Consider the following 16,471-nt stretch of genomic DNA (forward strand, 5'->3'; position numbering starts at 1 on the left):
GTCCATTCCATGTGGTCAGCAGCCCTCCAACAAAGATGGCTGCCCCCTGCAGGCGATGAAAATTCAGATGTATAAGAACCACGCGAAAGATAAGATGCAAAGTCATACTGATTGCGCACGCTGTTCAAACCACGATCATCATGCAAACGAATGTCCTCACAAAATGGAACAGCGATATCACCGCGGGAAGACTGGTCACTTCGCAAGAAAATGCCCCTCCCAATCAAGGCTGCGGAGGGGTCGCAGGAATGATGGCGTGGCTTACGCAGATCACTATACTATAGAGCGCGGCGTCCGAAACGGAGGACAGAGATATTTGAAGTCGTCACACCGCAGGAAGCACAAGAAAAGCAAAGTGTACCTCAGACTTTTGGCAGGGTCATTCGTTGCGGGCCGGTCCCTGAATATGATCACACGGGATCACCGGTTTGTATCATTCGCGGGAAGTGTACCTCAAGCTCCGCCTACGCTGGCCTCGTTTATCAAAGTGCCAACAGAAGCTCAGCTGTTACCTTGGCAAGCTGCTAACTGTCGGTCAACAGCACCTCCAAGCACATTTTGCGGGGCAGAGTGCTCCGGCCACCCTGACTGTTATAGGTTGTTCTTGTCGAAACACTTGTAGAGAAACTTGGGCTAGTTGGTGGTAATTCATTATGCAGGAAGAACAGCGCTAAAAACAGGCAAGGACGAAGAAAGACACGCCCCGCCCCGGTGATCTAGTGGTTATGGCGCTCGAATGCTGACCCGAAGGTCGCGGGAAGGAATCCCGGCCGCGGCGGTTGAATTTTCGATGGAGGCGAAAATGTCTGAGGCATGTGTACTTAGATTCAGGTGCACGTTAAAGAACCCCAGGTGGTCGAAATTTCCGGAGCCCTCCACTACGGCGTCTCTCATAATCATATCGCGGTTTTGGGACGTTAAACCCCAGATATTATTATTACCACAAAGAAAGACACGACACAGGCGCTGACTCTCAACTAAAAATTTATTTGAAGGCACAAGCACGTGCATTTAAGCAGCCGACCTATATTCACATGACACACCATAGCGTCTGCGCAGCAGAGTGATCAGGATCAACGAAAATAACTAATCAAGACAAAGGGATACACGTGTATGATAAACCCGACATAAAAGTAAAACCATATACAAGCAAAAACATAAATGTCGGTCTACAAATTAAATGCGTTTATACGGCAACGTTAAATCCAAGTAGCTAACTTCCTTTTCACCAAGGGCTACCGACGGTTTGTTCACGCAACCTTCCCCCCTCCCTTTCAATGAAAAACGCTTCCATTATTTCTCTAGTGCATTTGTCCAGATGGCTAAACAAACAAGTGGTTTTCTCTGCCCTCGGCTGACAGCCATATTCCCTACAATGAGCTGGCAAGTGCAAACCGCCAGAAGCCGTAAACGAGAATAAGTGTTCTCTTAATCTAACATTGACGCACCGCCCGGTTTGTCCTATATAAACCCCCCCGCATGATAATGGTACGCAATAGACAACACACGATTTACAACGAAGGTATCTATTCTTTTTCTTTTCCGGACTGGTTCTAGCCTTCGCGGGAGGGACTTGGTCCAAGCGCTGTCGCTGCTGCCGCCTCGTTTTTTCGCAATAGTGCAATTGACTACAGCGGACAGAGTTTTCCGCACTTTTTCAGCCAGGGCAAGGAAACATGAAAGGGCCACCTGTGAAATAACGCCTATATGCGAGAAGGCGTCCAACCTATAGAAGATTTGAAGTTTGGGCCAGTTGGTGATGCATACTTGGTAAAATGAAGCGCAATAAGCGGTACAAAAAAGGTGAGACTGACGGGACGAAGCGCTACTTCAGAATCTTGATGACTCTCTTCCAGTGACCGACGGCAGGAGTAACTGCGCCGAACGCTATGCCTACCTCAGGTGACATTGTTGACACGGAGGTAATTTCCGTACGCTCTTGCTCTGCAGATAGTTGCAGCCAAAAGGCTAGCACACAAGCCACACTGAATGCTGTACGATTGTTCACACTAAAAAGAGCCCAGTGAACTAGAAATGGCCCGCAAGCTAAGTTCCACAAAACACGGTTAATTCCGTACACTGCTTGCATGAACGGTTGAAAATTAGCTCTCTGTGTGTGCCATTTTCCGGTTTCTGTCCTCATCCGGTCAGACTGCACATTGTGTCCTGAATTCAGCAGAACGGCAGTTTGGCCTAGTTGGAAATGGTTCATCATATAAAGAAGCGCAGAATGACACGGGGAGCGCTTGTCCTGTGTGTGTCTATGCTTCGTCCCCGTGTCATTCTGCGCTTCTTTATATGATGTCCTGAATTCAAACCGACTTTCCCCCAAGGTGCGTTATCTGTACGGCCGACTAATGGAGGCACACAGTATCAGATAAGCGATGCTCACTCAAATAAGCGATGCTCACAGCTTTTAATGCCACCACTTTTATTGGACGAGAATAACTGGCCGATCGAGTCAAACGCTCGGACGGTCTGAGCTGTTGTTACTCGACACGCGCGTTTTAAAAACAGTTCCGCTGTTGCTGTGACAACGGCACGATTTGCTGCCGACCGAAGCGAGCACGCACTGTTTATATCGCCGATAGCCCGCGTGTTCCCGGCAGCGGTCACGGGCGCACTCGCACGCGGTGCGTAGGGTATACGCTTGTGCGCTCACCCGCGTTCGAGCTCGACCACGCTCGGAGCTGGACATTGACGCATATTCGCGTTTGCTGAGCACATGTTTGGGCGGCGCGGCACAAGCACTCGTATAACGACGCACGGTACGCGTAGAATACTGCGCGGCAGCGACGTATCCTCGTACTTCATGGGTGTGGCCGAGGAGCGCCATCTGCTGCGCGGATGGATGCACGCAATGCTTACGAGTATTTCAATGCAATAGGAACCACCGGCTCTAAAATATACACTACGGAGTCGATATGTAGCCGGCAACGTGTGCGCAACTGCGGATGGGGCCTAGACGTAAACGACGGCGAGAGAGGAAAAGAGCGACAGGAGCCATGGTCGAGTGGTTAGAGCGTCCGCCTCCATTGTGGCAAGTACTGGGTTCGATTCCCAGTGCCGCCGCGCACCCACCGGTTTTGGTAATGTGGACAGAGTTACCAGATCTGCCGCTTGGTGTTGTGAATGCTCATTTCTCAAAAAGGTGGCCGCCCCTTTCCTCTGTCTTCTTTCACTTACCTATCCCCCAAAATACAAAGCCGTACTGACTTATGGGTTGCAGAAATAAGCCTCCTACTTATCCTCAAGCCACTACTGTACTCTCTATAGGCGAATAAACTGTAATAAAAAATTGAAGCATGGCGCCGACAACCCGAACACTCGACAGTATAGAAGCGCAGTCAATGCAAGCCCCAACAACGTCGAGCATCTCCTGCGCTGGCGATCCGGCTGCGGAGCTCTGCAAGGTACACTTCTTTATTACAAAAAAATAAATAAGATAAAACGTTTCAGCTGTAATATTTAAACTCCGGGGTTTAAGATATCGGAGCTTGGTGATCTAACCCCGATAACGCCACAGGCGCATGATTCCGCAGCCATAATTTCCCACCTTATAGAACGTCCCGCGTATATGCAAGCGTGTTCAGACGATTTGTTCATTTTGACGACGCCGACGGGGCGACGACGAGTCGGCGTTAAGAAAATATCGTGGGCGCAGATAAGCGCTTTAAGAAACGCTTCATTAAAGACAGTGTCATGATTAACGCGAACGTTTCGGAGACCTGGTACTTCTAGTATTATTAATTGATCGGGTTTTACGTCCCAAAATCAGGCTATGATTATGATAGACGCCATGGTGGAGGGCTCCGAAAATTTCGACCGCCTGGGGTTCTTTAACGTGCCCCTAAATCTAAGTACACGGGCCTCAAGCATTTTTGCCTCCACCGAAAATACGGCCGCCACGGCTGGGAGCCCGAGATTCGATCCCGCGACCTTCGGGTCAGCAGTCGATCGCCATAACCACTAGACCACCGTGGCGGGAGGAGTTGGCACTTCGCTGAACAACAAAACTTACACCGCGGAAGTGAGCGCTTGTGCGTGTCGCCTCTCTTCGTTCCTTCCGCGGTGTAGATCTTCTTGGACAATCTAATACATATTCACAGTGACAATCATGTTTAGATGGTTCTTGAGGCAATGCTTTCCAGTAGAGCAGGCCAAAACTAAATAATCCACAGCGAGAATTCAGCACATTTTACATGCACGCACAAAAAACACGCTTACAATAGCTCGAATGATACTATCACTAATATATGGCAGGAAGTGAAAGATGGAAGCTTGCGATGAGAAAGTCCGTAAACAGGGCTCGAGCACCCACCCCCTGTTTACGGATTTTCTTATCACTAATACATGATAACAGCATGGAACTACTACCGTATCTTTTATGTACCACGGGAGCAGCCTATTGTCCTTCTTTTAAATACGAAGTATTTCTTAGCGAACCTTTGACACTTTGAGCGTTTCTATCTACGTATCTATCTATCTATATCAAGCCGCCTACGTCTGGGTGCTATCATGATCGCCTCCTTAACTTGGTGTAGACAAAAATCGGCATGGGAGGGTAAAAAGATTTGACGAATATGACTGTCGGGTCGTGACATGAATAACGGGAAAATCCTGTCGCTTGCGTCTTCAAACCCTTTGCTCCAGACACGTGGGGCACATATCCGTTTACCATGCACGGGCCGCAGTGTACGAGTATGCGCCTCAGGAGATTGACAGTTTATATTTACCCAGGAACGCCGAGAACAGACACTGGTAATTTAAATGCGAGAGCGTTGACCCGATGAATGGAAAGAATAAAAATTAGGATCCCAGCAGGAATCGAACCCAAGAGTTCCGCGTGGTAATCAGGTATTCTACGACAGAGCCACGCCAGGTCTACAAACTGGTTTGAAAAACAGCCTATGCAGGCGTAATGGCGGTGCAACGTCAATTGTGGTTGTGGTGCTGGCTATCTAAATTTACAAGAAAGCAATAAACACTACATATATACTCCTACGACACAGGCGTCACATCAACTTAACGCCTGTGGTTCCAGTGTTGGCTCTGCTTTTATGGCAGTCTAATAAACATTACATTTGTATTACCATGATTCAGCAAGCTATATTGAAGCATTGCTCGACTGCGGAGGCACACATTAACGAAAGTTACGTATGATATCCACATGATTGCACCATAAAGTGCATTTAGTTTCGATAACATTGACGTATGTACAGTCGGCGCGATATGAAGGTTATCGCGCGAGCGTCGACCGGCCTAGCGAACCAGGGTCCTAGCGGCACGTTTCGGAACAGTGAAAATCAAGATTATGCATTGTTCTCATCCTCGTTGGCTGTTCCATGCTACAACGTTCGCCCCTACGACGAACTCTACATCCTTTCCCTCTATTTTAAGCTTTCCATTCGTTGCGATCAAGTGTATTTTTCGTTGGCTCTTATCTCCGCGGATGACAACAAAATTCCTGGGAAAGATCTGGTAAAGCTGGTGCCTGGCACTGCTTCGTTTGCACGGCTTGCTAAGTCGAACAAAATAAAATATATCGCGTTGTCATACAAAAAAAAAAGAAATGAAAATGTGCCTTCCTCAGCCGGGAGTGATCGCAGCTTAAGAAACAGCGAAAAGAGTGAGTGAAGCTTGCCTTATACCTCCCTCTCCTCAAAATATGATTCTGCGCCGTGGCGCTGTTGTAGTGGTTGTAGTTCTTCGTCGACGCTCGCGCGATAACCTTCATATCACGCTCGATTGTACCCTATTATGAGGGCTGACGCTACGTCGCACCCTAAGTTACCCTTTAAACGCCACTGTTGTCGACGTGCCTGGTAAGCCCACGCAGCGACACAGCTATAACACTTACAAAAACACGTCGATCCACTTCGTAACGCTTGGCTCAATGCCATAAAATGTAGCATAGAAGTACTCGCAGTCTGCTTCGCATGAAACCGATTCCCACAACGCGTGGGTTCTGTTAAAAAAAATTTATTTACACTATGTACAGAGCATACATCCTGCGTGACATACCAGTGTTCAGGGACTCTTCTAGATCTCATTCTTAAGCGGGCCTTCCGTACATCGAAACCACGAAACAAAAACCTGGGAACGTGGCATTCCATGTTGTCGAGTTGATCTTCCCTACCTGCATTCATCTCTTAGTTTTGAATTTGCTTCCTCCCCTCGCGAAAAACAGCAACGTCAGATCAATGTCTTCGAAAGTGCAATGTGGTTTTCATAACTGGAATAACAGCACATTCAACTAGAAGATGACGTAAAAGAAGTGCAGACTGGAGGGCTGTGCACGCGCACTTCGCTTGCCGAAAATTTGCGATGGTGTCTCGAGGGGCTGCGCGCTCTATGTAGTCACGTGACCCCTTCTAGGGTATATAAGCGGCCGACTGACGGACACACAGTCAATATAGGTGATGAAGAAGATCGCCTCAAATTGGCTGCAGCCTGGACTCGATACCTTCGCAGTCCTAGGGGCAAATGTTTTATTGATAAAACCGGCCACTGATGCTGCATGCATCAGTGGCCGGTGGGGGAGGGGGAGCCGAGGGTGGGAGGGTGGCTGGCTACCCCTCCCCCGAAACACGAAAAAAAGAAAGACTGGATCGACATATTGGCACATACGTTAGTCAGTTGTTGAATTACACTGCCAAAACACAGTTATCAAGGCGAAAGCCTTGAGTGCCATATAAGACGCTGACCTTGAAAACCACGCAGCGCTCGGTAAGAAACATCACGTGACCTTAAGAAACACGGTTCGGATTCGGACCGTGTTTCCTAAGTTCACGTGAGTTTCTTAAGGTCACCGTGTTTCTTCAGCCGGAATTGAACCCAGGCATTCTGCGGGGCATTTAAGCGTTCTGCCACAGAGTTACGCAAGTGCTTGAGACTGTTTTGGCAAATGACCCTATACAGGGGTAAGCGCAAAATCGCCCCAGACGTCACACCATGTGAATTGCGTAATCAGTGAGTGGTGTAAAGCTTCCCACCCATTACGAAGAGCTCAGTCATCATCAGCAGCATCAACAAAATGTGCAGCTACGTAGGTGCGTGCATTGCCTTACAGACGCGTAGTGGACGCTTCGCTAAGGCCTGAGAAAAGTGCTTTACTTGTTCATTTTTTTTTTTGGGGGGGGGGGGGGAACCATTTCTTTTCTATTTTTTTTCCTCACTGCAGAACTTACAGAAATGAAGTAGCCGAGTGGAAATAAACCTCCACCTCTCCACAGCAAGCCTGCTACAACAGAACAGAAAAATGCTCGCATGAGGCTTTCACAGTGTCGATTTAATGCAAAAACATCTGCACTTGCTAGTTGTGGCTTATTTTTCTTACGTGAGTGGAGCCAGGCTTTCAACTTGTTGTGTTACAAGAGTGTAACACCTGCCGAATTTTTTTATAAGGGATGTGCGATTATTCGAAATTTTCGAATATCAAAATGAATAGTGTTGAAACGAATACAAATATATAGTACTATTAAATATGAGCATTTTTAGAGTACTTATGAATTATTCATAATGTCAGTTGCACCAAAGTAATGCTAAAAGTGACGCAGAAGTAGGATAAATTTCATTTCCTGCTGGCATAAAGGTGCATAAAACATCATTATTTGCGTACAGTGCAGCAGACGGCGTCCCTCGGGGAGCCAGACTGGCCGGCTACGCAACAATCATTCAGTCTGTAAGATGTTCTGTGCACGCGATGAATATGCTTATCTGTTCCTATGGCTCCATTTATGGATCTAGTGCTTAAATTATGAATACTAGGGTGCGAACGTTGTTTTATGGTATTGTAAAAAAGGGGTGTTCAATATTGGAGACGTATCAGAAAAGTATCCCATATACGATTCGCTTCTGCTGCTATTCGGTTCGTGCTCGTTTCGTTTTCAAGGATAACTATTCACACACCACTATAATTTAGGAACGTCTTGATAAATGCCCCGCGTGCAAAGACGCGTGCTCAGACGCTTCGCGCGTTTTCACAATGCTTTACCGTTTCCTGTCGGTCTCGTCTCGTGGATACACCATCGAGGTGCGAGGCCTGCACAATATTAGATATAGTGTTATGTGACTGGACTGTATTTTGTGTTGTTTTATTGCGATAGCAATTCTATGGACACTCTCAGAGGATTTTTACTGTCGCCGTCGCCGTCATGTCCCGTATATGTATTATGTATATAGGCAAAAAGGCACAAAGAAAAATAAATTAGAAGAAAAAAAAATCCGAAATACCCTACCGGGGAATTGAACCAGCCGCCCCTCGCTCCGCAGCGCGCCGCGTTAGACAACTCTACCACGCCCATTTTTTTTTTTCTTTATTACCTGGTCTACCGCGCCCCATGCATCTGTCAGCGTAATAACGGCGAGCTATTTATATACACCACTTAGTGCTGGCGGTACGGAGATCTCGGAGGAGCTTGAGCGTGTTCTCTATCACGCAACTCTCCTACATTTTCTTTCGATTTGAAAACTGCCTTTGAGACGCACGAAATGTGGCCACTTTTTGTGCCCACTCGCGACATGCAACGAAAAAAAAGAAGAAGAATGCCGGGCACACCTTCCTTCAGACGCCACCGCGTGGCAGGAGACGCAGAAGGGTCACTCCACGAGCTGCAGTTTAAAAGAAAAAGAAATAGCGAAGAGCGTTGGATTCTGCATAGTCGACACTTGCACCGCGCTGGTCAAACAGAAAGACGTAACAACTCTGACAGGTCTTAGTTCGAGCTTGTCCTGTGTATACCTGTGCGTTCTTTTCAAGAGTCCTTCCTTATGCTTCAGCGGCGCGCTGCAAGTTTCGAGTTTCTTTTCGTTCTTCCTGTTACATTCCCATTCCTTGCTATCGCATTCATTGCTTGCTCGCGCCCCTGCCCACCATCTTGCTTCGCTTCCAGAAGATCGACCGAGTGCCTCCTTCTGTAAGAGAATATTGACTTACCGAGAGTGCCTTCCAACAGCCCACACGCCTCAGGAACGGATTCTAACACCCCCTTGGTGCTTGGACCGACCACAACTACGCTTGACAGTGCCGGGGATTCGCAAGAAGGCGGAGCTCTCATCGCCAGCTTTGAAGCAGATGACTCTACTCATGCTGCACGGAGATTACAAAGATCATGTTAAACTTTTCACGGATGGCTCGACAACTGTTGGAGGATCTGCAGGAGCTGTGATCTTCCCAGCAAGAGCCGAAAACATACATTTCGACGTCACACAAGACAACATCGACAGCCGTGGAGCTCGCGGCACTCCGCAGCGCACTCCGCAGGATTGATCGAGAAGCACCACAAAAAATGGGGAATTTTTACTGATTCGAAACCAGCTCTGCAATGTCTTCGAACTGCTCTACGTCGTGGGGCTCAAGACCAATTGGTGCTGGAAATAAGACAACTGTACCATCAACTAATAGACGAAGGACATGCTATAACTTTTCAGTGGTTGCCAGGCCACTGCGGCATCATCGGTGACGAGCATGCCGACGATGCAGCTAAGAATGCTCACGAAAATGGCGTGATGGAACCTATCCCACTATCAAGAAGCGACGCAGCAGCACAGATTAATACGCTTGCGCATGATGTCGCAAGGTCTGTGTGGAACACGTCCGGTTTTCTCCACACCCGTCTCCACCGCCTGGATCCATGCCTACGACTCAGTATTCCATCTGGCCTGCCCCGATCCGAGACGACCCTTCTCTGCCACATGTGGCTTGGGGTGTCTTTTACGAACGCCTTTGCGTGCCGCATCGGAATGACAGACAGCGCTGCATGTGACCATTGCGGCAATGACGAAACCATTGAACACATATTATGCCAGTGCCCTCAGTACAGCTCTGAGAGACAGTCCCTCTCAGCAGTGTTTGCTCGCCTCGACGACCAGCCGCTTTCTGAGCAGTCAATCTTGGAATGTCGGAAAGATCGAGCTTCACGCCAGAAAGCAACGAAGGCGCTGATGAAGTTTCTGCGAGCGACCCGCCTCGTTGAACGATTGTGACACTCCTGTGTGTGTGTGTGCGTGTGCGTGTGCGTGTGTGTGTGTGTGTGTGTGTGTGTGTGTGTGTGTGTGTGTGTGGTGTGTGTGTGTGGTGGCTGTTCCATGCTACAACGTTCGCCCCTACGACGAACTCTACATCCTTTCCCTCTATGTTAAGCTTTCCATTCGTTGCGATCAAGTGTATTTTTCGTTGGCTCTTATCTCCGCGGATGACAACAAAATTCCTGGGAAAGATCTAGTAAAGCTGGTGCTTGACACTGCTTCGTTTGCACGGCTTGCTAAGTCGAACAAAATAAAATATATCGCGTTGTCATACAAAAAAAAAAGAGAAATGAAAATGTGCCTTCCTCAGCCGGGAGTGATCGCAGCTTAAGAAACAGCGAAAAGAGTGAGTGAAGCTTCTTATACCTCCCTCTCCTCGAAATATGATTCTGCGCCGTGGCGCTGTTGTAGTGGTTGTAGTTCTTCGTCGACGCTCGCGTGATAACCTTCATATCACGCTCGATTGTACCCTAATATGAGGCTGACGCTACGTCGCACCCTGAGTTACCCTCTAAAACGCCACTGTTGTCGACGTGCCTGGTAAGCCCACGCAGCGACACAGCTATAACACTTACAAAACACGTCGATCCACTTCGTAACGCTTGGCTCAATGCCATAAAATGTAGCATAGAAGTACTCGCAGTCTGCTTCGCATGAAACCGATTCCCACAACGCGTGGGTTCTGTTTAGAAAAATTTATTTACACTATGGACAAAGAGCATACATCCTGCGTGACAGACCAGTGTTCAGGGACTCTTCTAGATCCTCATTCTTAAGCGGGGCCTTCCGTACATCGAAACCACGAAACAAAAACCTGGAACGTGGCATTCCATGTTGTCGAGTTGATCTTCCCTACCTGCATTCATCTCTTAGTTTTGAATTTGCTTCCTCCCCTCGCGAAAAAACAGCAACGTCAGATCAATGTCTTCGAAAGTGCAATGTGGTTTTCATAACTGGAATAACAGCACATTCAACTAGAAGATGACGTAAAAGAAGTGCAGACTGGAGGGCCGTGCACGCGCACTTCGCTTGCCGAAAATTTGCGATGGTGTCTCGAGGGGCTGCGCGCTCTATGTAGTCACGTGACCCCTTCTAGGGTATATAAGCGGCCGACTGACGGACACACAGTCAATATAGGTGATGAAGAAGATCGCCTCAAATTGGCTGCAGCCTGGACTCGATACCTTCGCAGTCCTAGGGGCAAATGTTTTATTGGTAAAACCGGCCACTGATGCTGGATGCATCAGTGGCCGGCGGGGGAGGGGGAGCCGAGGGTGGGAGGGTGGCTGGCTACCCCTCCCCCGAAACACGAAAAAAAGAAAGACTGGATCGACATATTGGCACATACGTTAGTCAGTTGTTGAATTACACTGCCAAAACACAGTTATCAAGGCGAAAGCCTTGAGTGCCATATAAGACGCTGACCTTGAAAACCACGCAGCGCTCGGTAAGAAACATCACGTGACCTCAAGAAACACGGTTCGGATTCGGACCGTGTTTCCTAAGTTCACGTGAGTTTCTTAAGGTCACCGTGTTTCTTCAGCCGGAATTGAACCCAGGCATTCTGCGGGGCATTTAAGCGTTCTGCCACAGAGTTACGCAAGTGCTTGAGACTGTTTTGGCAAAAGACCCTATACAGGGGTAAGCGCAAAATCGCGCCAGACGTCACACCATGTGAATTGCGTAATCAGTGAGTGGTGTAAAGCTTCCCACCCATTACGAAGAGCTCAGTCATCATCAGCAGCATCAACAAAATGTGCAGCTACGTAGGTGCGTGCATTGCCTTACAGACGCGTAGTGGACGCTTCGCTAAGGCCTGAGAAAAGTGCTTTACTTGTTCTTTTTTTTTTTGGGGGGGGGGGGAACCATTTCTTTTCTATTTTTTTTCCTCACTGCAGAACTTACAGAAATGAAGTAGCCGAGTGGAAATAAACCTCCACCTCTCCACAGCAAGCCTGCTACAACAGAACAGAAAAATGCTCGCATGAGGCTTTCAAAGTGTCGATTTAATGCAAAAACATCTGCACTTGCTAGTTGTGGCTTATTTTTCTTACGTGAGTGGAGCCAGGCTTTCAACTTGTGTTACAAGAGTGTAACACCTGCCGAATTTTTTATAAGGGATGTGCGATTATTCGAAATTTTCGAATATCAAAATGAATAGTGTTGAAACGAATACAAATATATAGTACTATTAAATATGAGCATTTTTAGAGTACTTATGAATTATTCATAATGTCAGTTGCACCAAAGTAATGCTAAAAGTGACGCAGAAGTAGGATAAATTTCATTTCCTGCTGGCATAAAGGTGCATAAAACATCATTATTTGCGTACAGTGCAGCAGACGGCGTCCCTCGGGGAGCCAGACTGGCCGGCTACGCAACAATCATTCAGTCTGTAAGACGTTCTGTGCACGCGATGAATATGCTTATCTGTTCCTATGGCTCCATTTATGGATCTAGTGCTTAAATTATGAATACTAGGGTGCGAACGTTGTTTTATGGTATTGTAAAAAAGGGGTGTTCAATATTGGAGACGTATCAGAAAAGTATCCCATATACGATTCGCTTCTGCTGCTATTCGGTTCGTGCTCGTTTCGTTTTCAAGGATAACTATTCACACACCACTATAATTTAGGAACGTCTTGATAAATGCCCCGCGTGCAAAGACGCGTGCTCAGACGCTTCGCGCGTTTTCACAATGCTTTACCGTTTCCTGTCGGTCTCGTCTCGTGGATACACCATCGAGGTGCGAGGCCTGCACAATATTAGATATAGTGTTATGTGACTGGACTGTATTTTGTGTTGTTTTATTGCGATAGCAATTCTATGGACACTCTCAGAGGATTTTTACTGTCGCCGTCATGTCCCGTATATGTATATGTAGGTATATAGGCAAAAAGGCACAAAGAAAAATAAATTAGAAGAAAAAGAAATCCGAAATACCCTACCGGGGAATTGAACCAGCCGCCCCTCGCTCCGCAGCGCGCCGCGTTAGACAACTCTACCACGCCCATTTTTTTTTTCTTTATTACCTGGTCTACCGCGCCCCATGCATCTGTCAGCGTAATAACGGCGAGCTATTTATATACACCACTTAGTGCTGGCGGTACGGAGATCTCGGAGGAGCTTGAGCGTGTTCTCTATCACGCAACTCTCCTACATTTTCTTTCGATTTGAAAACTGCCTTTGAGACGCACGAAATGTGGCCACTTTTTGTGCCCACTCGCGACATGCAACGAAAAAAAAGAAGAAGAATGCCGGGCACACCTTCCTTCAGACGCCACCGCGTGGCAGGAGACGCAGAAGGGTCACTCCACGAGCTGCAGTTTAAAAGAAAAAGAAATAGCGAAGAGCGTTGGATTCTGCATAGTCGACACTTGCAGCGCGCTGGTCAAACAGAAAGACGTAACAACTCTGACAGGTCTTAGTTCGAGCTTGTCCTGTGTATACCTGTGCGTTCTTTTCAAGAGTCCTTCCTTATGCTTCAGCGGCGCGCGCAAGTTTCGAGTTTCTTTTCGTTCTTCCTGTTACATTCCCATTCCTTGCTATCGCATTCATTGCTTGCTCGCGCCCCTGCCCACCATCTTGCTTCGCTTCCAGAAGATCGACCGAGTGCCTCCTTCTGTAAGAGAAGATTGACTTACCGAGAGTGCCTTCCAACAGCCCACACGCCTCAGGAACGGATTCTAACACCCCCTTGGTGCTTGGACCGACCACAACTACGCTTGACAGTGCCGGGGATTCGCAAGAAGGCGGAGCTCTCATCGCCAGCTTTGAAGCAGATGACTCTACTCATGCTGCACGGAGATTACAAAGATCATGTTAAACTTTTCACGGATGGCTCGACAACTGTTGGAGGATCTGCAGGAGCTGTGATCTTCCCAGCAAGAGCCGAAAACATACAGTTTCGAACGTCACACAAGACAACATCGACAGCCGTGGAGCTCGCGGCACTCCGCAGCGCACTCCGCAGGATTGATCGAGAAGCACCACAAAAAATGGGGAATTTTTACTGATTCGAAACCAGCTCTGCAATGTCTTCGAACTGCTCTACGTCGTGGGGCTCAAGACCAATTGGTGCTGGAAATAAGACAACTGTACCATCAACTAATAGACGAAGGACATGCTATAACTTTTCAGTGGTTGCCAGGCCACTGCGGCATCATCGGTGACGAGCATGCCGACGATGCAGCTAAGAATGCTCACGAAAATGGCGTGATGGAACCTATCCCACTATCAAGAAGCGACGCAGCAGCACAGATTAATACGCTTGCGCATGATGTCGCAAGGTCTGTGTGGAACACGTCCGGTTTTCTCCACACCCGTCTCCACCGCCTGGATCCATGCCTACGACTCAGTATTCCATCTGGCCTGCCCCGATCCGAGACGACCCTTCTCTGCCGCATGTGGCTTGGGGTGTCTTTTACGAACGCCTTTGCGTGCCGCATCGGAATGACAGACAGCGCTGCATGTGACCATTGCGGCAATGACGAAACCATTGAACACATATTATGCCAGTGCCCTCAGTACAGCTCTGAGAGACAGTCCCTCTCAGCAGTGTTTGCTCGCCTCGACGACCAGCCGCTTTCTGAGCAGTCAATCTTGGAATGTCGGAAAGATCGAGCTTCACGCCAGAAAGCAACGAAGGCGCTGATGAAGTTTCTGCGAGCGACCCGCCTCGTTGAACGATTGTGACACTCCTGTGTGTGTGTGTGTGTGTGTGCGTGTGTGCGTGCGCGTGTGCGTGTGTGTGTGTGTGTGTGTGTGTGTGTGTGTGTGTGTGTGTGTGTGTGTGTGTGTGTGTGTGTGTGTGTGTGTGTGTGTGTGTGTGTGTGTGGCTGTTCCATGCTACAACGTTCGCCCCTACGACGAACTCTACATCCTTTCCCTCTATGTTAAGCTTTCCATTCGTTGCGATCAAGTGTATTTTTCGTTGGCTCTTATCTCCGCGGATGACAACAAAATTCCTGGGAAAGATCTAGTAAAGCTGGTGCTTGACACTGCTTCGTTTGCACGGCTTGCTAAGTCGAACAAAATAAAATATATCGCGTTGTCATACAAAAAAAAAGAGAAATGAAAATGTGCCTTCCTCAGCCGGGAGTGATCGCAGCTTAAGAAACAGCGAAAAGAGTGAGTGAAGCTTGCCTTATACCTCCCTCTCCTCGAAATATGATTCTGCGCCGTGGCGCTGTTGTAGTGGTTGTAGTTCTTCGTCGACGCTCGCGTGATAACCTTCATATCACGCTCGATTGTACCCTAATATGAGGGCTGACGCTACGTCGCACCCTAAGTTACCCTCTAAACGCCACTGTTGTCGACGTGCCTGGTAAGCCCACGCAGCGACACAGCTATAACACTTACAAAAACACGTCGATCCACTTGGTAACGCTTGGCTCAATGCCATAAAATGTAGCATAGAAGTACTCGCAGTCTGCTTCGCATGAAACCGATTCCCACAACGCGTGGGTTCTGTTTAGAAAAAATTTATTTACACTATGTACAGAGCATACATCCTGCGTGACATACCAGTGTTCAGGGACTCTTCTAGATCTCATTCTTAAGCGGGCCTTCCGTACATCGAAACCACGAAACAAAAACCTGGGAACGTGGCATTCCATGTTGTCGAGTTGATCTTCCCTACCTGCATTCATCTCTTAGTTTTGAATTTGCTTCCTCCCCTCGCGAAAAACAGCAACGTCAGATCAATGTCTTCGAAAGTGCAATGTGGTTTTCATAACTGGAATAACAGCACATTCAACTAGAAGATGACGTAAAAGAAGTGCAGACTGGAGGGCTGTGCACGCGCACTTCGCTTGCCGAAAATTTGCGATGGTGTCTCGAGGGGCTGCGCGCTCTATGTAGTCACGTGACCCCTTCTAGGGTATATAAGCGGCCGACTGACGGACACACAGTCAATATAGGTGATGAAGAAGATCGCCTCAAATTGGCTGCAGCCTGGACTCGATACCTTCGCAGTCCTAGGGGCAAATGTTTTATTGGTAAAACCGGCCACTGATGCTGGATGCATCAGTGGCCGGCGGGGGAGGAGGAGCCGAGGGTGGGAGGGTGGCTGGCTACCCCTCCCCCGAAACACGAAAAAAAGAAAGACTGGATCGACATATTGGCACATACGTTAGTCAGTTGTTGAATTACACTGCCAAAACACAGTTATCAAGGCGAAAGCCTTGAGTGCCATATAAGACGCTGACCTTGAAAACCACGCAGCGCTCGGTAAGAAACATCACGTGACCTCAAGAAACACGGTTCGGATTCGGACCGTGTTTCCTAAGTTCACGTGAGTTTCTTAAGGTCACCGTGTTTCTTCAGCCGGAATTGAACCCAGGCATTCTGCGGGGCATTTAAGCGTTCTGCCACAGAGTTACGCAAGTGCTTGAGACTGTTTTGGCAAAAGACCCTATACAGGGGTAAGCGCAAAATCGCG

The sequence above is a fragment of the Rhipicephalus sanguineus genome, chromosome 1 (genome assembly GCF_013339695.2).
Source record: "Rhipicephalus sanguineus isolate Rsan-2018 chromosome 1, BIME_Rsan_1.4, whole genome shotgun sequence".
NCBI lineage: Eukaryota > Metazoa > Arthropoda > Arachnida > Ixodida > Ixodidae > Rhipicephalus > Rhipicephalus sanguineus.